Source organism: Equus asinus, chromosome 9 (genome assembly GCF_041296235.1).
Source record: "Equus asinus isolate D_3611 breed Donkey chromosome 9, EquAss-T2T_v2, whole genome shotgun sequence".
NCBI classification, from domain to species: domain Eukaryota; kingdom Metazoa; phylum Chordata; class Mammalia; order Perissodactyla; family Equidae; genus Equus; species Equus asinus.
In genome coordinates, this window is record NC_091798.1 from 1,616,009 (window position 1) to 1,639,162 (window position 23,154).

Sequence of the window (23,154 nt, forward strand, 5' to 3'; positions counted from 1 at the left end):
ACCCTATCCCCAAACCCTAACCCTAACCCTATTGCCTAACCCTAAGCCTAACCCTAAACCCTAACCCAACCGTAACCCTAACCCTAACCCTACCCGTAACCCTAACCCCTAACCCCAAACCCTAAACCCTAACCCTAACCGTAACCCTAACCCTATCCCTAACCCTAACCTGACGGACAGGCTGGAACCAGCTGCTCAACTCGCCGGAACCACCTGCCAGACATGCCAGAACCACCTGCCGAGCACGCCGGAGCCACCTGCTCGCCTCGCCGGAACCACCTGCCCGGCGCGCCGGAGCCACCTGCTCACCTCGCCGGAACCACCTGCAAGGCCCAGCGGAAGCACCTGCCGAGCGCGCCGGAGCCACCTGCTCGCCTCACCGGAACCACCTGCCGGGCGCAGCGGAAGCACCTGCCGAGCGCGCCGGAGCCACCTGCTCGCCTCGCTGGAACCACCTGCCGGGCCCAGCGGAAGCACCAGCCGAGCGCGCCGGAGCCACCTGCTCGCCTCGCCGGAACCACCAACCGGGCCCAGCGGAAGCACCTGCCGAGCGCGCCGGAGCCAGCTGCTCGCCTCGCCGGAACCACCTGCCCGGCGCGCCGGAGCCACCTGCTCACCTCGCCGGAACCACCTGCCGGGCGCAGCGGAAGCACCTGCCGGGCGCGCCGGAGCCACCTTCTCGGCTCGCCGGAACCACCTGCCGGGCCCTAACCCTAACCCTAACCCTAACCCTATCCCCAAACCCTAACCCTAACCCTATTGCCTAACCCTAAGCCTAACCCTAAACCCTAACCCAACCGTAACCCTAACCCTAACCCTACCCCTAACCCTAACCCCTAACCCCAAACCCTAAACCCTAACCCTAACCGTAACCCTAACCCTATCCCTAACCCTAACCTGACGGACAGGCTGGAACCAGCTGCTCAACTCGCCGGAACCACCTGCCAGACATGCCAGAACCACCTGCCGAGCACGCCGGAGCCACCTGCTCGCCTCGCCGGAACCACCTGCCCGGCGCGCCGGAGCCACCTGCTCGCCTCGCCGGAACCACCTGCAAGGCCCAGCGGAAGCACCTGCCGAGCGCGCCGGAGCCACCTGCTCGCCTCACCGGAACCACCTGCCGGGCGCAGCGGAAGCACCTGCCGAGCGCGCCGGAGCCACCAGCTCGCCTCGCTGGAACCACCTGCCGGGCCCAGCGGAAGCACCTGCCGAGCGCGCCGGAGCCACCTGCTCGCCTCGCCGGAACCACCTGCCGGGCGCAGCGGAAGCACCTGCCGAGCGCGCCGGAGCCACCTGCTCGCCTCGCCGGAACCACCTGCCGGGCCCAGTGGAAGCACTTGCCGAGCGCGCCGGAGCCACCTGCTCGCCTCGCCGGAACCACCTGCCGGGCGAATCGGAAGCACCTGCCGGGCGCGCCGGAGCCACCTGCTCGGCTCGCCGGAACCACCTGCCGGGCCCTAACCCTAACCCTAACCCTAACCCTATCCCCAAACCCTAACCCTAACCCTAACCCCTAACCCTAAGCCTAACCCTAAACCCTAACCCAACCGTAACCCTAACCCGAACCCTACCCCTAACCCTAACCCCTAACCCCAAACCCTAAACCCTAACCCAACCGTAACCCTAACCCTAATTCTACCCCTAACCCTAACCCCTAACCCCAAACCCTAAACCCTAACCCTAACCGTAACCCTAACCCTATCCCTAACCCTAACCTGACGGACAGGCTGGAACCAGCTGCTCAACTCGCCGGAACCACCTGCCAGACATGCCAGAACCACCTGCCGAGCACGCCGGAGCCACCTGCTGGACTCACCAGAACCACCTGCCTGACAGGCCAAAATCAACAGCTGGCTATGAGAGAACCACCTGGCAGACAATCCGCAATAACCTGCCAGGCATGCAGGAACCACCTCTCAGACGTAAGACAACCACGTGCCGGACACGCTGGAACCACGTCCTGGACAGACTGGAACCACCTGCCGGACATGCCTGGACCACCTGCCGAGCACGCCGGAACCACCTGCTCGACTCGCAGGACCCATGTGCCAGACACGCCAAAATGAACTGCCGGCTACACCAGAACCACTTACCGGACACTCCGGAATAACCTGCCCGGCATGCCAGAACCACCTCTCAGAAGTGCCAGAAGCACGTGCTGGACATGCCGGAACAACCTATCGGACAGAACGGAACAACCTGCCGGACACACCAAAATCACCTGCGGGCTACGCCAGAACCACTTGGAGGACTCTCCGGGAAAACCTGCCGGGCATGCTGGAACCACCTCTCAGACGTGCCTGAACAACGTGGCGGACACTCCGGAAACGCATGTCGGGCCGGCCAGAACCACCTCTCAGACGAGCCAGAACCATGTGCCTGAGATGCTGGAACCACACCCCGAACAGACCGAAACCACCTGACAGACCCAACTGAACCACCTGCCGAGCACGCAGGAACAACCTGCTCGCCTCGTCGGAACCACCTGCCGGGCGCAGCGGAAGCACCAGCCGAGCGCGCCGGAGCCACCTGCTCGCCTCGCCGGAACCACCAACCGGGCCCAGCGGAAGCACCTGCCGAGCGCGCCGGAGCCAGCTGCTCGCCTCGCCGGAACCACCTGCCCGGCGCGCCGGAGCCACCTGCTCACCTCGCCGGAACCACCTGCCGGGCGCAGCGGAAGCACCTGCCGGGCGCGCCGGAGCCACCTTCTCGGCTCGCCGGAACCACCTGCCGGGCCCTAACCCTAACCCTAACCCTAACCCTATCCCCAAATCCTAACCCTAACCCTATCCCCTAACCCTAAGCCTAACCCTAAACCCTAACCCAACCGTAACCCTAACCCTAACCCTACCCCTAACCCTAACCCCTAACCCCAAACCCTAAACCCTAACCCTAACCGTAACCCTAACCCTATCCCTAACCCTAACCTGACGGACAGGCTGGAACCAGCTGCTCAACTCGCCGGAACCACCTGCCAGACATGCCAGAACCACCTGCCGAGCGCGCCGGAGCCACCTGCTCGCCTCGCTGGAACCACCTGCCGGGCCCAGCGGAAGCACCTGCCGAGCGCACCGGAGCCACCTGCTCGCCTCGCCGGAACCACCTGCCGGGCGCAGCGGAAGCACCTGCCGAGCGCGCCGGAGCCACCTGCTCGCCTCGCCGGAACCACCTGCCGGGCCCAGCGGAAGCACTTGCCGAGCGCGCCGGAGCCACCTGCTCGCCTCGCCGGAACCACCTGCCGGGCCCAGCGGAAGCACTTGCCGAGCGCGCCGGAGCCACCTGCTCGCCTCGCCGGAACCACCTGCTGGGCGAATCGGAAGCACCTGCCGGGCGCGCCGGAGCCACCTGCTCGGCTCGCCGGAACCACCTGCCGGGCCCTAACCCTAACCCTAACCCTAACCCTATCCCCAAACCCTAACCCTAACCCTAACCCCTAACCCTAAGCCTAACCCTAAACCCTAACCCAACCGTAACCCTAACCCGAACCCTACCCCTAACCCTAACCCCTAACCCCAAACCCTAAACCCTAACCCTAACCGTAACCCTAACCCTATCCCTAACCCTAACCTGACGGACAGGCTGGAACCAGCTGCTCAACTCGCCGGAACCACCTGCCAGACATGCCAGAACCACCTGCCGAGCACGCCGGAGCCACCTGCTGGACTCACCAGAACCACCTGCCTGACAGGCCAAAATCAACAGCTGGCTATGAGAGAACCACCTGGCAGACAATCCGCAATAACCTGCCAGGCATGCAGGAACCACCTCTCAGACGTAAGAGAACCACGTGCCGGACACGCTGGAACCACGTCCTGGACAGACTGGAACCACCTGCCGGACATGCCTGGACCACCTGCCGAGCACGCCGGAACCACCTGCTCGACTCGCAGGACCCATGTGCCAGACACGCCAAAATGAACTGCCGGCTACACCAGAACCACTTACCGGACACTCCGGAATAACCTGCCCGGCATGCCAGAACCACCTCTCAGAAGTGCCAGAAGCACGTGCTGGACATGCCGGAACAACCTATCGGACAGAACGGAACAACCTGCCGGACACACCAAAATCACCTGCGGGCTACGCCAGAACCACTTGGAGGACTCTCCGGGAAAACCTGCCGGGCATGCTGGAACCACCTCTCAGACGTGCCTGAACCACGTGGCGGACACTCCGGAAACGCATGTCGGGCCGGCCGGAACCACCTCTCAGACGTGCCAGAACCTCATGCCGGACACCCCAGAACCACCTGATGGACAGACCGGAAACACCTGCCGGACACGCCGGAACCACATGTTCGACTCGCTGGAACCACATTCTGGACATGGCAAAATCACCTGCCGCCTATGCCAGAACCGCTTGGCGAACACTCCGGAATCACCTGTCAGGCATGCCGGAACCACCTCTCAGACATGCCAGAAGCACATGCCAATGACACTGGAAGCACCTGCCGAGCATGCCGGAAGCACCTGCTCGACTCGCCAGAACCACCTGTCGGACACGCCAAAATCACCTGCCGGCTACGCCACAGCCAGTTGGTGAACACTCCGGAAACACCTGCCGGGCTGGCTGGAACCACCTGCCAGTCACGCCAACATCACCTGCCAGCTACGCCAGAACCACTTGGCGGGGACTCCAGAAACACCTGTTGGGCCAGCCGGAACCACCTCTCAGACGTGCCAGAACCATGTGCCTGAGATGCTGGAACCACACCCCGAACAGGCCGAAACCACCTGCCAGACCCAACTGGACCACCTGCCGAGCACGCAGGAACAACCTGCTCGCCTCGCCGCAACCACCTGCCGGGCGCAGCGGAAGCACCTGCCGAGCGCGCCGGAGCCACCTGCTCGCCTCGCCGGAACCACCTGCCCGGCGCGCCGGAGCCACCTGCTCGCCTCGCCGGAACCACCTGCAAGGCCCAGCGGAAGCACCTGCCGAGCGCGCCGGAGCCACCTGCTCGCCTCACCGGAACCACCTGCCGGGTGCAGCGGAAGCACCTGCCGAGCGCGCCGGAGCCACCTGCTCGCCTCGCTGGAACCACCTGCCGGGCCCAGCGGAAGCACCTGCCGAGCGCACCGGAGCCACCTGCTCGCCTCGCCGGAACCACCTGCCGGGCGCAGCGGAAGCACCTGCCGAGCGCGCCGGAGCCACCTGCTCGCCTCGCCGGAACCACCTGCCGGGCCCAGCGGAAGCACTTGCCGAGCGCGCCGGAGCCACCTGCTCGCCTCGCCGGAACCACCTGCCGGGCGAATCGGAAGCACCTGCCGGGCGCGCCGGAGCCACCTGCTCGGCTCGCCGGAACCACCTGCCGGGCCCTAACCCTAACCCTAACCCTAACCCTATCCCCAAACCCTAACCCTAACCCTAACCCCTAACCCTAAGCCTAACCCTAAACCCTAACCCAACCGTAACCCTAACCCGAACCCTACCCCTAACCCTAACCCCTAACCCCAAACCCTAAACCCTAACCCTAACCGTAACCCTAACCCTATCCCTAACCCTAACCTGACGGACAGGCTGGAACCAGCTGCTCAACTCGCCGGAACCACCTGCCAGACATGCCAGAACCACCTGCCGAGCACGCCGGAGCCACCTGCTGGACTCACCAGAACCACCTGCCTGACAGGCCAAAATCAACAGCTGGCTATGAGAGAACCACCTGGCAGACAATCCGCAATAACCTGCCAGGCATGCAGGAACCACCTCTCAGACGTAAGAGAACCACGTGCCGGACACGCTGGAACCACGTCCTGGACAGACTGGAACCACCTGCCGGACATGCCTGGACCACCTGCCGAGCACGCCGGAACCACCTGCTCGACTCGCAGGACCCATGTGCCAGACACGCCAAAATGAACTGCCGGCTACACCAGAACCACTTACCGGACACTCCGGAATAACCTGCCCGGCATGCCAGAACCACCTCTCAGAAGTGCCAGAAGCACGTGCTGGACATGCCGGAACAACCTATCGGACAGAACGGAACAACCTGCCGGACACACCAAAATCACCTGCGGGCTACGCCAGAACCACTTGGAGGACTCTCCGGGAAAACCTGCCGGGCATGCTGGAACCACCTCTCAGACGTGCCTGAACAACGTGGCGGACACTCCGGAAACGCATGTCGGGCCGGCCGGAATCACCTCTCAGACGAGCCAGAACCATGTGCCTGAGATGCTGGAACCACACCCCGAACAGACCGAAACCACCTGCCAGACCCAACTGAACCACCTGCCGAGCACGCTGGAACAACCTGCTCGCCTCGTCGGAACCACCTGCCGGGCCCAGCGGAAGCACCTGCCGAGCGCGCCGGAGCCAGCTGCTCGCCTCGCCGGAACCACCTGCCCGGCGCGCCGGAGCCACCTGCTCACCTCGCCGGAACCACCTGCCGGGCGCAGCGGAAGCACCTGCCGGGCGCGCCGGAGCCACCTTCTCGGCTCGCCGGAACCACCTGCCGGGCCCTAACCCTAACCCTAACCCTAACCCTATCCCCAAACCCTAACCCTAACCCTATTGCCTAACCCTAAGCCTAACCCTAAACCCTAACCCAACCGTAACCCTAACCCTAACCCTACCCCTAACCCTAACCCCTAACCCCAAACCCTAAACCCTAACCCTAACCGTAACCCTAACCCTATCCCTAACCCTAACCTGACGGACAGGCTGGAACCAGCTGCTCAACTCGCCGGAACCACCTGCCAGACATGCCAGAACCACCTGCCGAGCACGCCGGAGCCACCTGCTCGCCTCGCCGGAACCACCTGCCCGGCGCGCCGGAGCCACCTGCTCACCTCGCCGGAACCACCTGCAAGGCCCAGCGGAAGCACCTGCCGAGCGCGCCGGAGCCACCTGCTCGCCTCACCGGAACCACCTGCCAGGCGCAGCGGAAGCACCTGCCGAGCGCGCCGGAGCCACCTGCTCGCCTCGCTGGAACCACCTGCCGGGCCCAGCGGAAGCACCAGCCGAGCGCGCCGGAGCCACCTGCTCGCCTCGCCGGAACCACCAACCGGGCCCAGCGGAAGCACCTGCCGAGCGCGCCGGAGCCAGCTGCTCGCCTCGCCGGAACCACCTACCCGGCGCGCCGGAGCCACCTGCTCACCTCGCCGGAACCACCTGCCGGGCGCAGCGGAAGCACCTGCCGGGCGCGCCGGAGCCACCTTCTCGGCTCGCCGGAACCACCTGCCGGGCCCTAACCCTAACCCTAACCCTAACCCTATCCCCAAACCCTAACCCTAACCCTATTGCCTAACCCTAAGCCTAACCCTAAACCCTAACCCAACCGTAACCCTAACCCTAACCCTACCCCTAACCCTAACCCCTAACCCCAAACCCTAAACCCTAACCCTAACCGTAACCCTAACCCTATCCCTAACCCTAACCTGACGGACAGGCTGGAACCAGCTGCTCAACTCGCCGGAACCACCTGCCAGACATGCCAGAACCACCTGCCGAGCACGCCGGAGCCACCTGCTCGCCTCGCCGGAACCACCTGCCCGGCGCGCCGGAGCCACCTGCTCGCCTCACCGGAACCACCTGCCGGGCGCAGCGGAAGCACCTGCCGAGCGCGCCGGAGCCACCAGCTCGCCTCGCTGGAACCACCTGCCGGGCCCAGCGGAAGCACCTGCCGAGCGCGCCGGAGCCACCTGCTCGCCTCGCCGGAACCACCTGCCGGGCGCAGCGGAAGCACCTGCCGAGCGCGCCGGAGCCACCTGCTCGCCTCGCCGGAACCACCTGCCGGGCCCAGTGGAAGCACTTGCCGAGCGCGCCGGAGCCACCTGCTCGCCTCGCCGGAACCACCTGCCGGGCGAATCGGAAGCACCTGCCGGGCGCGCCGGAGCCACCTGCTCGGCTCGCCGGAACCACCTGCCGGGCCCTAACCCTAACCCTAACCCTAACCCTATCCCCAAACCCTAACCCTAACCCTAACCCCTAACCCTAAGCCTAACCCTAAACCCTAACCCAAACGTAACCCTAACCCGAACCCTACCCCTAACCCTAACCCCTAACCCCAAACCCTAAACCCTAACCCTAACCGTAACCCTAACCCTATCCCTAACCCTAACCTGACGGACAGGCTGGAACCAGCTGCTCAACTCGCCGGAACCACCTGCCAGACATGCCAGAACCACCTGCCGAGCACGCCGGAGCCACCTGCTGGACTCACCAGAACCACCTGCCTGACAGGCCAAAATCAACAGCTGGCTATGAGAGAACCACCTGGCAGACAATCCGCAATAACCTGCCAGGCATGCAGGAACCACCTCTCAGACGTAAGAGAACCACGTGCCGGACACGCTGGAACCACGTCCTGGACAGACTGGAACCACCTGCCGGACATGCCTGGACCACCTGCCGAGCACGCCGGAACCACCTGCTCGACTCGCAGGACCCATGTGCCAGACACGCCAAAATGAACTGCCGGCTACACCAGAACCACTTACCGGACACTCCGGAATAACCTGCCCGGCATGCCAGAACCACCTCTCAGAAGTGCCAGAAGCACGTGCTGGACATGCCGGAACAACCTATCGGACAGAACGGAACAACCTGCCGGAGACACCAAAATCACCTGCGGGCTACGCCAGAACCACTTGGAGGACTCTCCGGGAAAACCTGCCGGGCATGCTGGAACCACCTCTCAGACGTGCCTGAACAACGTGGCGGACACTCCGGAAACGCATGTCGGGCCGGCCGGAACCACCTCTAAGACGAGCCAGAACCATGTGCCTGAGATGCTGGAACCACACCCCGAACAGGCCGAAACCACCTGCCAGACCCAACTGGACCACCTGCCGAGCACGCAGGAACAACCTGCTCGACTCGCCGGAACCACCAACCGGGCGCAGCGGAAGCACCTGCCGAGCGCGCCGGAGCCACCTGCTCGCCTCGCCGGAACCACCTGCCGGGCCCAGCGGAAGCACTTGCCGAGCGCGCCGGAGCCACCTGCTCGCCTCGCCGGAACCACCTGCCGGGCGAATCGGAAGCACCTGCCGGGCGCGCCGGAGCCACCTGCTCGGCTCGCCGGAACCACCTGCCGGGCCCTAACCCTAACCCTAACCCTAACCCTATCCCCAAACCCTAACCCTAACCCTAACCCCTAACCCTAAGCCTAACCCTAAACCCTAACCCAACCGTAACCCTAACCCGAACCCTACCCCTAACCCTAACCCCTAACCCCAAACCCTAAACCCTAACCCTAACCGTAACCCTAACCCTATCCCTAACCCTAACCTGACGGACAGGCTGGAACCAGCTGCTCAACTCGCCGGAACCACCTGCCAGACATGCCAGAACCACCTGCCGAGCACGCCGGAGCCACCTGCTGGACTCACCAGAACCACCTGCCTGACAGGCCAAAATCAACAGCTGGCTATGAGAGAACCACCTGGCAGACAATCCGCAATAACCTGCCAGGCATGCAGGAACCACCTCTCAGACGTAAGAGAACCACGTGCCGGACACGCTGGAACCACGTCCTGGACAGACTGGAACCACCTGCCGGACATGCCTGGACCACCTGCCGAGCACGCCGGAACCACCTGCTCGACTCGCAGGACCCATGTGCCAGACACGCCAAAATGAACTGCCGGCTACACCAGAACCACTTACCGGACACTCCGGAATAACCTGCCCGGCATGCCAGAACCACCTCTCAGAAGTGCCAGAAGCACGTGCTGGACATGCCGGAACAACCTATCGGACAGAACGGAACAACCTGCCGGACACACCAAAATCACCTGCGGGCTACGCCAGAACCACTTGGAGGACTCTCCGGGAAAACCTGCCGGGCATGCTGGAACCACCTCTCAGACGTGCCTGAACAACGTGGCGGACACTCCGGAAACGCATGTCGGGCCGGCCGGAATCACCTCTCAGACGAGCCAGAACCATGTGCCTGAGATGCTGGAACCACACCCCGAACAGACCGAAACCACCTGCCAGACCCAACTGAACCACCTGCCGAGCACGCTGGAACAACCTGCTCGCCTCGTCGGAACCACCTGCCGGGCCCAGCGGAAGCACCTGCCGAGCGCGCCGGAGCCAGCTGCTCGCCTCGCCGGAACCACCTGCCCGGCGCGCCGGAGCCACCTGCTCACCTCGCCGGAACCACCTGCCGGGCGCAGCGGAAGCACCTGCCGGGCGCGCCGGAGCCACCTTCTCGGCTCGCCGGAACCACCTGCCGGGCCCTAACCCTAACCCTAACCCTAACCCTATCCCCAAACCCTAACCCTAACCCTATTGCCTAACCCTAAGCCTAACCCTAAACCCTAACCCAACCGTAACCCTAACCCTAACCCTACCCCTAACCCTAACCCCTAACCCCAAACCCTAAACCCTAACCCTAACCGTAACCCTAACCCTATCCCTAACCCTAACCTGACGGACAGGCTGGAACCAGCTGCTCAACTCGCCGGAACCACCTGCCAGACATGCCAGAACCACCTGCCGAGCACGCCGGAGCCACCTGCTCGCCTCGCCGGAACCACCTGCCCGGCGCGCCGGAGCCACCTGCTCACCTCGCCGGAACCACCTGCAAGGCCCAGCGGAAGCACCTGCCGAGCGCGCCGGAGCCACCTGCTCGCCTCACCGGAACCACCTGCCAGGCGCAGCGGAAGCACCTGCCGAGCGCGCCGGAGCCACCTGCTCGCCTCGCTGGAACCACCTGCCGGGCCCAGCGGAAGCACCAGCCGAGCGCGCCGGAGCCACCTGCTCGCCTCGCCGGAACCACCAACCGGGCCCAGCGGAAGCACCTGCCGAGCGCGCCGGAGCCAGCTGCTCGCCTCGCCGGAACCACCTGCCCGGCGCGCCGGAGCCACCTGCTCACCTCGCCGGAACCACCTGCCGGGCGCAGCGGAAGCACCTGCCGGGCGCGCCGGAGCCACCTTCTCGGCTCGCCGGAACCACCTGCCGGGCCCTAACCCTAACCCTAACCCTAACCCTATCCCCAAACCCTAACCCTAACCCTATTGCCTAACCCTAAGCCTAACCCTAAACCCTAACCCAACCGTAACCCTAACCCTAACCCTACCCCTAACCCTAACCCCTAACCCCAAACCCTAAACCCTAACCCTAACCGTAACCCTAACCCTATCCCTAACCCTAACCTGACGGACAGGCTGGAACCAGCTGCTCAACTCGCCGGAACCACCTGCCAGACATGCCAGAACCACCTGCCGAGCACGCCGGAGCCACCTGCTCGCCTCGCCGGAACCACCTGCCCGGCGCGCCGGAGCCACCTGCTCGCCTCACCGGAACCACCTGCCGGGCGCAGCGGAAGCACCTGCCGAGCGCGCCGGAGCCACCAGCTCGCCTCGCTGGAACCACCTGCCGGGCCCAGCGGAAGCACCTGCCGAGCGCGCCGGAGCCACCTGCTCGCCTCGCCGGAACCACCTGCCGGGCGCAGCGGAAGCACCTGCCGAGCGCGCCGGAGCCACCTGCTCGCCTCGCCGGAACCACCTGCCGGGCCCAGTGGAAGCACCTGCCGAGCGCGCCGGAGCCACCTGCTCGCCTCGCCGGAACCACCTGCCGGGCGAATCGGAAGCACCTGCCGGGCGCGCCGGAGCCACCTGCTCGGCTCGCCGGAACCACCTGCCGGGCCCTAACCCTAACCCTAACCCTAACCCTATCCCCAAACCCTAACCCTAACCCTAACCCCTAACCCTAAGCCTAACCCTAAACCCTAACCCAAACGTAACCCTAACCCGAACCCTACCCCTAACCCTAACCCCTAACCCCAAACCCTAAACCCTAACCCTAACCGTAACCCTAACCCTATCCCTAACCCTAACCTGACGGACAGGCTGGAACCAGCTGCTCAACTCGCCGGAACCACCTGCCAGACATGCCAGAACCACCTGCCGAGCACGCCGGAGCCACCTGCTGGACTCACCAGAACCACCTGCCTGACAGGCCAAAATCAACAGCTGGCTATGAGAGAACCACCTGGCAGACAATCCGCAATAACCTGCCAGGCATGCAGGAACCACCTCTCAGACGTAAGAGAACCACGTGCCGGACACGCTGGAACCACGTCCTGGACAGACTGGAACCACCTGCCGGACATGCCTGGACCACCTGCCGAGCACGCCGGAACCACCTGCTCGACTCGCAGGACCCATGTGCCAGACACGCCAAAATGAACTGCCGGCTACACCAGAACCACTTACCGGACACTCCGGAATAACCTGCCCGGCATGCCAGAACCACCTCTCAGAAGTGCCAGAAGCACGTGCTGGACATGCCGGAACAACCTATCGGACAGAACGGAACAACCTGCCGGACACACCAAAATCACCTGCGGGCTACGCCAGAACCACTTGGAGGACTCTCCGGGAAAACCTGCCGGGCATGCTGGAACCACCTCTCAGACGTGCCTGAACAACGTGGCGGACACTCCGGAAACGCATGTCGGGCCGGCCGGAACCACCTCTAAGACGAGCCAGAACCATGTGCCTGAGATGCTGGAACCACACCCCGAACAGGCCGAAACCACCTGCCAGACCCAACTGGACCACCTGCCGAGCACGCAGGAACAACCTGCTCGACTCGCCGGAACCACCAACCGGGCGCAGCGGAAGCACCTGCCGAGCGCGCCGGAGCCACCTGCTCGCCTCGCCGGAACCACCAACCGGGCCCAGCGGAAGCACCTGCCGAGCGCGCCGGAGCCAGCTGCTCGCCTCGCCGGAACCACCTGCCCGGCGCGCCGGAGCCACCTGCTCGCCTCGCCGGAACCACCTGGCAGGCGCAGCAGAAGCACCTGCCGGGCGCGCCGGAGCCACCTGCTCGGCTCGCCGGAACCACCTGCCGGGCCCTAACCCTAACCCTAACCCTAACCCTATCCCCAAACCCTAACCCTAACCCTATCCCCTAACCCTAAGCCTAACCCTAAACCCTAACCCAACCGTAACCCTAACCCTAACCCTACCCCTAACCCTAACCCCTAACCCCAAACCCTAAACCCTAACCCTAACCGTAACCCTAACCCTATCCCTAACCCTAACCTGACGGACAGGCTGGAACCAGCTGCTCAACTCGCCGGAACCACCTGCCAGACATGCCAGAACCACCTGCCGAGCACGCCGGAGCCACCTGCTGGACTCACCAGAACCACCTGCCTGACAGGCCAAAATCAACAGCTGGCTATGAGAGAACCACCTGGCAGACAATCCGCAATAACCTGCCAGGCATGCAGGAACCACCTCTCAGACGTAAGAGAACCACGTGCCGGACACGCTGGAACCACGTCCTGGACAGACTGGAACCACCTGCCGGACATGCCTGGACCACCTGCCGAGCACGCCGGAACCACCTGCTCGACTCGCAGGACCCATGTGCCAGACACGCCAAAATGAACTGCCGGCTACACCAGAACCACTTACCGGACACTCCGGAATAACCTGCCCGGCATGCCAGAACCACCTCTCAGAAGTGCCAGAAGCACGTGCTGGACATGCCGGAACAACCTATCGGACAGAACGGAACAACCTGCCGGACACACCAAAATCACCTGCGGGCTACGCCAGAACCACTTGGAGGACTCTCCGGGAAAACCTGCCGGGCATGCTGGAACCACCTCTCAGACGTGCCTGAACCACGTGGCGGACACTCCGGAAACGCATGTCGGGCCGGCCGGAACCACCTCTCAGACGTGCCAGAACCTCATGCCGGACACCCCAGAACCACCTGCTGGACAGACCGGAAACACCTGCCGGACACGCCGGAACCACATGTTCGACTCGCTGGAACCACATTCTGGACATGGCAAAATCACCTGCCGCCTATGCCAGAACCGCTTGGGGAACACTCCGGAATCACCTGTCAGGCATGCCGGAACCACCTCTCAGACATGCCAGAACCACATGCCAATGACACCGGAAGCACCTGCCGAGCATGCCGGAAGCACCTGCTCGACTCGCCAGAACCACCTGTCGGACACGCCAAAATCACCTGCCGGCTACGCCACAGCCAGTTGGTGAACACTCCGGAAACACCTGCCGGGCTGGCTGGAACCACCTGCCAGTCACGCCAACATCACCTGCCAGCTACGTCAGAACCACTTGGCGGGGACTCCAGAAACACCTGTTGGGCCAGCCGGAACCACCTCTCAGACGTGCCAGAACCATGTGCCTGAGATGCTGGAACCACACCCCGAACAGGCCGAAACCACCTGCCAGACCCAACTGGACCACCTGCCGAGCACGCAGGAACAACCTGCTCGCCTCGCCGGAACCACCTGCCGGGCGCAGCGGAAGCACCTGCCGAGCGCGCCGGAGCCACCTGCTCGCCTCGCCGGAACCACCTGCCCGGCGCGCCGGAGCCACCTGCTCGCCTCGCCGGAACCACCTGCAAGGCCCAGCGGAAGCACCTGCCGAGCGCGCCGGAGCCACCTGCTCGCCTCACCGGAACCACCTGCCGGGCGCAGCGGAAGCACCTGCCGAGCGCGCCGGAGCCACCTGCTCGCCTCGCTGGAACCACCTGCCGGGCCCAGCGGAAGCACCTGCCGAGCGCACCGGAGCCACCTGCTCGCCTCGCCGGAACCACCTGCCGGGCGCAGCGGAAGCACCTGCCGAGCGCGCCGGAGCCACCTGCTCGCCTCGCCGGAACCACCTGCCGGGCCCAGCGGAAGCACTTGCCGAGCGCGCCGGAGCCACCTGCTCGCCTCGCCGGAACCACCTGCCGGGCGAATCGGAAGCACCTGCCGGGCGCGCCGGAGCCAGCTGCTCGCCTCGCCGGAACCACCTGCCCGGCGCGCCGGAGCCACCTGCTCACCTCGCCGGAACCACCTGCCGGGCGCAGCGGAAGCACCTGCCGGGCGCGCCGGAGCCACCTTCTCGGCTCGCCGGAACCACCTGCCGGGCCCTAACCCTAACCCTAACCCTAACCCTATCCCCAAACCCTAACCCTAACCCTATCCCCTAACCCTAAGCCTAACCCTAAACCCTAACCCAACCGTAACCCTAACCCTAACCCTACCCCTAACCCTAACCCCTAACCCCAAACCCTAAACCCTAACCCTAACCGTAACCCTAACCCTATCCCTAACCCTAACCTGACGGACAGGCTGGAACCAGCTGCTCAACTCGCCGGAACCACCTGCCAGACATGCCAGAACCACCTGCCGAGCACGCCGGAGCCACCTGCTGGACTCACCAGAACCACCTGCCTGACAGGCCAAAATCAACAGCTGGCTATGAGAGAACCACCTGGCAGACAATCCGCAATAACCTGCCAGGCATGCAGGAACCACCTCTCAGACGTAAGAGAACCACGTGCCGGACACGCTGGAACCACGTCCTGGACAGACTGGAACCACCTGCCGGACATGCCTGGACCACCTGCCGAGCACGCCGGAACCACCTGCTCGACTCGCAGGACCCATGTGCCAGACACGCCAAAATGAACTGCCGGCTACACCAGAACCACTTACCGGACACTCCGGAATAACCTGCCCGGCATGCCAGAACCACCTCTCAGAAGTGCCAGAAGCACGTGCTGGACATGCCGGAACAACCTATCGGACAGAACGGAACAACCTGCCGGACACACCAAAATCACCTGCGGGCTACGCCAGAACCACTTGGAGGACTCTCCGGGAAAACCTGCCGGGCATGCTGGAACCACCTCTCAGACGTGCCTGAACCACGTGGCGGACACTCCGGAAACGCATGTCGGGCCGGCCGGAACCACCTCTCAGACGTGCCAGAACCTCATGCCGGACACCCCAGAACCACCTGATGGACAGACCGGAAACACCTGCCGGACACGCCGGAACCACATGTTCGACTCGCTGGAACCACATTCTGGACATGGCAAAATCACCTGCCGCCTATGCCAGAACCGCTTGGCGAACACTCCGGAATCACCTGTCAGGCATGCCGGAACCACCTCTCAGACATGCCAGAACCACATGCCAATGACACCGGAAGCACCTGCCGAGCATGCCGGAAGCACCTGCTCGACTCGCCAGAACCACCTGTCGGACACGCCAAAATCACCTGCCGGCTACGCCACAGCCAGTTGGTGAACACTCCGGAAACACCTGCCGGGCTGGCTGGAACCACCTGCCAGTCACGCCAACATCACCTGCCAGCTACGCCAGAACCACTTGGCGGAGACTCCAGAAACACCTGTTGGGCCAGCCGGAACCACCTCTCAGACGTGCCAGAACCATGTGCCTGAGATGCTGGAACCACACCCCGAACAGACCGAAACCACCTGACAGACCCAACTGAACCACCTGCCGAGCACGCAGGAACAACCTGCTCGCCTCGTCGGAACCACCTGCCGGGCGCAGCGGAAGCACCTGCCGAGCGCGCCGGAGCCACCTGCTCGCCTCGCCGGAACCACCAACCGGGCCCAGCGGAAGCATCTGCCGAGCGCGCCGGAGCCAGCTGCTCGCTTCGCCGGAACCACCTGCCCGGCGCGCCGGAGCCACCTGCTCGCCTCGCCGGAACCACCTGCCGGGCGCAGCGGAAGCACGTGCCGGGCGCGCCGGAGCCACCTGCTCGGCTCGCCGGAACCACCTGCCGGGCCCTAACCCTGACCCTAACCCTAACCCTATCCCCAAACCCTAACCCTAACCCTATCCCCTAACCCTAAGCCTAAGCCTAAACCCTAACCCAACCGTAACCCTAACCCTAACCCTACCCCTAACCCTAACCCCTAACCCCAAACCCTAAACCCTAACCCTAACCGTAACCCTAACCCTATCCCTAACCCTAACCTGACGGACAGGCTGGAACCAGCTGCTCAACTCGCCGGAACCACCTGCCAGACATGCCAGAACCACCTGCCGAGCACGCCGGAGCCACCTGCTGGACTCACCAGAACCACCTGCCTGACAGGCCAAAATCAACAGCTGGCTATGAGAGAACCACCTGGCAGACAATCCGAAATAACCTGCCAGGCATGCAGGCACCACCTCTCAGACGTAAGGGAAACACGTGCCGGACACGCTGGAACCACGTCCTGGACAGACTGGAACCACCTGCCGGACATGCCTGGACCACCTGCCGAGCACGCCGGAACCACCTGCTCGACTCGCAGGACCCATGTGCCAGACACGCCAAAATGAACTGCCGGCTACACCAGAACCACTTACCGGACACTCCGGAATAACCTTCCCGGCATGCCAGAACCACCTCTCAGAAGTGCCAGAAGCACGTGCTGGACATGCCGGAACAACCTATCGGACAGAACGGAACAACCTGCCGGACACACCAAAATCACCTGCGGGCTACGCCAGAACCACTTGGAGGACTCTCCGGGAAAACCTGCCGGGCATGCTGGAACCACCTCTCAGACGTGCCTGAACCACGTGGCGGACACTCCGGAAACGCATGTCGGGCCGGCCGGAACCACCTCTCAGACGTGCCAGAACCTCATGCCGGACACCCCAGAACCACCTGCTGGACAGACCGGAAACACCTGCCGGACACGCCGGAACCACATGTTCGACTCGCTGGAACCACATTCTGGACATGGCAAAATCACCTGCCGCCTATGCCAGAACCGCTTGGCGAACACTCCGGAATCACCTGTCAGGCATGCCGGAACCACCTCTCAGACATGCCAGAACCACATGCCAATGACACCGGAAGCACCTGCCGAGCATGCCGGAAGCACCTGCTCGACTCGCCAGAACCACCTGTCAGACACGCCAAAATCACCTGCCGGCTACGCCACAGCCAGTTGGTGAACACTCCGGAAACACCTGCCGGGCTGGCTGGAACCACCTGCCAGTCACGCCAACATCACCTGCCAGCTACGCCAGAACCACTTGGCGGAGACTCCAGAAACACCTGTTGGGCCAGCCGGAACCACCTCTCAGACGTGCCAGAACCATGTGCCTGAGATGCTGGAACCACACCCCGAACAGACCGAAACCACCTGCCAGACCCAACTGAACCACCTGCCGAGCACGCAGGAACAACCTGCTCGCCTCGTCGGAACCACCTGCCGGGCGCAGCGGAAGCACCTGCCGAGCGCGCCGGAGCCACCTGCTCGCCTCGCCGGAACCACCAACCGGGCCCAGCGGAAGCACCTGCCGAGCGCGCCGGAGCCAGCTGCTCGCCTCGCCGGAACCACCTGCCCGGCGCGCCGGAGCCACCTGCTCGCCTCGCCGGAACCACCTGCCGGGCGCAGCGGAAGCACGTGCCGGGCGCGCCGGAGCCACCTGCTCGGCTCGCCGGAACCACCTGCCGGGCCCTACCCCTAACCCTAACCCTAACCCTATCCCCAAACCCTAACCCTAACCCTATCCCCTAACCCTAAGCCTAACCCTAAACCCTAACCCAACCGTAACCCTAACCCTAACCCTACGCCTAACCCTAACCCCTAACCCCAAACCCTAAACCCTAACCCTAACCGTAACCCTAACCCTATCCCTAACCCTAACCTGACGGACAGGCTGGAACCAGCTGCTCAACTCGCCGGAACCACCTGCCAGACATGCCAGAACCACCTGCCGAGCACGCCGGAGCCACCTGCTGGACTCACCAGAACCACCTGCCTGACAGGCCAAAATCAACAGCTGGCTATGAGAGAACCACCTGGCAGACAATCCGCAATAACCTGCCAGGCATGCAGGAACCACCTCTCAGACGTAAGAGAACCACGTGCCGGACACGCTGGAACCACGTCCTGGACAGACTGGAACCACCTGCCGGACATGCCTGGACCACCTGCCGAGCACGCCGGAACCACCTGCTCGACTCGCAGGACCCATGTGCCAGACACGCCAAAATGAACTGCCGGCTACACCAGAACCACTTACCGGACACTCCGGAATAACCTGCCCGGCATGCCAGAACCACCTCTCAGAAGTGCCAGAAGCACGTGCTGGACATGCCGGAACAACCTATCGGACAGAACGGAACAACCTGCCGGACACACCAAAATCACCTGCGGGCTACGCCAGAACCACTTGGAGGACTCTCCGGGAAAACCTGCCGGGCATGCTGGAACCACCTCTCAGACGTGCCTGAACCACGTGGCGGACACTCCGGAAACGCATGTCGGGCCGGCCGGAACCACCTCTCAGACGTGCCAGAACCTCATGCCGGACACCCCAGAACCACCTGCTGGACAGACCGGAAACACCTGCCGGACACGCCGGAACCACATGTTCGACTCGCTGGAACCACATTATGGACATGGCAAAATCACCTGCCGCCTATGCCAGAACCGCTTGGCGAACACTCCGGAATCACCTGTCAGGCATGCCGGAACCACCTCTCAGACATGCCAGAACCACATGCCAATGACACCGGAAGCACCTGCTGAGCATGCCGGAAGCACCTGCTCGACTCGCCAGAACCACCTGTCAGACATGCCAAAATCACCTGCCGGCTACGCCACAGCCAGTTGGTGAACACTCCGGAAACACCTGCCGGGCTGGCTGGAACCACCTGCCAGTCACGCCAACATCACCTGCCAGCTACGCCAGAACCACTTGGCGGAGACTCCAGAAACACCTGTTGGGCCAGCCGGAACCACCTCTCAGACGTGCCAGAACCATGTGCCTGAGATGCTGGAACCACACCCCGAACAGACCGAAACCACCTGACAGACCCAACTGAACCACCTGCCGAGCACGCAGGAACAACCTGCTCGCCTCGTCGGAACCACCTGCCGGGCGCAGCGGAAGCACCTGCCGAGCGCGCCGGAGCCACCTGCTCGCCTCGCCGGAACCACCAACCGGGCCCAGCGGAAGCATCTGCCGAGCGCGCCGGAGCCAGCTGCTCGCTTCGCCGGAACCACCTGCCCGGCGCGCCGGAGCCACCTGCTCGCCTCGCCGGAACCACCTGCCGGGCGCAGCGGAAGCACGTGCCGGGCGCGCCGGAGCCACCTGCTCGGCTCGCCGGAACCACCTGCCGGGCCCTAACCCTGACCCTAACCCTAACCCTATCCCCAAACCCTAACCCTAACCCTATCCCCTAACCCTAAGCCTAACCCTAAACCCTAACCCAACCGTAACCCTAACCCTAACCCTACCCCTAACCCTAACCCCTAACCCCAAACCCTAAACCCTAACCCTAACCGTAACCCTAACCCTATCCCTAACCCTAACCTGACGGACAGGCTGGAACCAGCTGCTCAACTCGCCGGAACCACCTGCCAGACAGGCCAAAATCAACAGCTGGCTATGAGAGAACCACCTGGCAGACAATCCGAAATAACCTGCCAGGCATGCAGGCACCACCTCTCAGACGTAATGGAAACACGTGCCGGACACGCTGGAACCACGTCCTGGACAGACTGGAACCACCTGCCGGACATGCCTGGACCACCTGCCGAGCACGCCGGAACCACCTGCTCGACTCGCAGGACCCATGTGCCAGACACGCCAAAATGAACTGCCGGCTACACCAGAACCACTTACCGGACACTCCGGAATAACCTGCCCGGCATGCCAGAACCACCTCTCAGAAGTGCCAGAAGCACGTGCTGGACATGCCGGAACAACCTATCGGACAGAACGGAACAACCTGCCGGACACACCAAAATCACCTGCGGGCTACGCCAGAACCACTTGGAGGACTCTCCGGGAAAACCTGCCGGGCATGCTGGAACCACCTCTCAGACGTGCCTGAACCACGTGGCGGACACTCCGGAAACGCATGTCGGGCCGGCCGGAACCACCTCTCAGACGTGCCAGAACCTCATGCCGGACACCCCAGAACCACCTGCTGGACAGACCGGAAACACCTGCCGGACACGCCGGAACCACATGTTCGACTCGCTGGAACCACATTATGGACATGGCAAAATCACCTGCCGCCTATGCCAGAACCGCTTGGCGAACACTCCGGAATCACCTGTCAGGCATGCCGGAACCACCTCTCAGACATGCCAGAACCACATGCCAATGACACCGGAAGCACCTGCCGAGCATGCCGGAAGCACCTGCTCGACTCGCCAGAACCACCTGTCAGACACGCCAAAATCACCTGCCGGCTACGCCACAGCCAGTTGGTGAACACTCCGGAAACACCTGCCGGGCTGGCTGGAACCACCTGCCAGTCACGCCAACATCACCTGCCAGCTACGCCAGAACCACTTGGCGGAGACTCCAGAAACACCTGTTGGGCCAGCCGGAACCACCTCTCAGACGTGCCAGAACCATGTGCCTGAGATGCTGGAACCACACCCCGAACAGACCGAAACCACCTGCCAGACCCAACTGAACCACCTGCCGAGCACGCAGGAACAACCTGCTCGCCTCGTCGGAACCACCTGCCGGGCGCAGCGGAAGCACCTGCCGAGCGCGCCGGAGCCACCTGCTCGCCTCGCCGGAACCACCAACCGGGCCCAGCGGAAGCACCTGCCGAGCGCGCCGGAGCCAGCTGCTCGCCTCGCCGGAACCACCTGCCCGGCGCGCCGGAGCCACCTGCTCGCCTCGCCGGAACCACCTGCCGGGCGCAGCGGAAGCACGTGCCGGGCGCGCCGGAGCCACCTGCTCGGCTCGCCGGAACCACCTGCCGGGCCCTAACCCTAACCCTAACCCTAACCCTATCCCCAAACCCTAACCCTAACCCTATCCCCTAACCCTAAGCCTAACCCTAAACCCTAACCCAACCGTAACCCTAACCCTAACCCTACGCCTAACCCTAACCCCTAACCCCAAACCCTAAACCCTAACCCTAACCGTAACCCTAACCCTATCCCTAACCCTAACCTGACGGACAGGCTGGAACCAGCTGCTCAACTCGCCGGAACCACCTGCCAGACAGGCCAAAATCAACAGCTGGCTATGAGAGAACCACCTGGCAGACAATCCGAAATAACCTGCCAGGCATGCAGGCACCACCTCTCAGACGTAATGGAAACACGTGCCGGACACGCTGGAACCACGTCCTGGACAGACTGGAACCACCTGCCGGACATGCCTGGACCACCTGCCGAGCACGCCGGAACCACCTGCTCGACTCGCAGGACCCATGTGCCAGACACGCCAAAATGAACTGCCGGCTACACCAGAACCACTTACCGGACACTCCGGAATAACCTGCCCGGCATGCCAGAACCACCTCTCAGAAGTGCCAGAAGCACGTGCTGGACATGCCGGAACAACCTATCGGACAGAACGGAACAACCTGCCGGACACACCAAAATCACCTGCGGGCTACGCCAGAACCACTTGGAGGACTCTCCGGGAAAACCTGCCGGGCATGCTGGAACCACCTCTCAGACGTGCCTGAACCACGTGGCGGACACTCCGGAAACGCATGTCGGGCCGGCCGGAACCACCTCTCAGACGTGCCAGAACCTCATGCCGGACACCCCAGAACCACCTGCTGGACAGACCGGAAACACCTGCCGGACACGCCGGAACCACATGTTCGACTCGCTGGAACCACATTATGGACATGGCAAAATCACCTGCCGCCTATGCCAGAACCGCTTGGCGAACACTCCGGAATCACCTGTCAGGCATGCCGGAACCACCTCTCAGACATGCCAGAACCACATGCCAATGACACCGGAAGCACCTGCCGAGCATGCCGGAAGCACCTGCTCGACTCGCCAGAACCACCTGTCTGACACGCCAAAATCACCTGCCGGCTACGCCACAGCCAGTTGGTGAACACTCCGGAAACACCTGCCGGGCTGGCTGGAACCACCTGCCAGTCACGCCAACATCACCTGCCAGCTACGCCAGAACCACTTGGCGGAGACTCCAGAAACACCTGTTGGGCCAGCCGGAACCACCTCTCAGACGTGCCAGAACCATGTGCCTGAGATGCTGGAACCACACCCCGAACAGACCGAAACCACCTGACAGACCCAACTGAACCACCTGCCGAGCACGCAGGAACAACCTGCTCGCCTCGTCGGAACCACCTGCCGGGCGCAGCGGAAGCACCTGCCGAGCGCGCCGGAGCCACCTGCTCGCCTCGCCGGAACCACCAACCGGGCCCAGCGGAAGCATCTGCCGAGCGCGCCGGAGCCAGCTGCTCGCTTCGCCGGAACCACCTGCCCGGCGCGCCGGAGCCACCTGCTCGCCTCGCCGGAACCACCTGCCGGGCGCAGCGGAAGCACGTGCCGGGCGCGCCGGAGCCACCTGCTCGGCTCGCCGGAACCACCTGCCGGGCCCTAACCCTGACCCTAACCCTAACCCTATCCCCAAACCCTAACCCTAACCCTATCCCC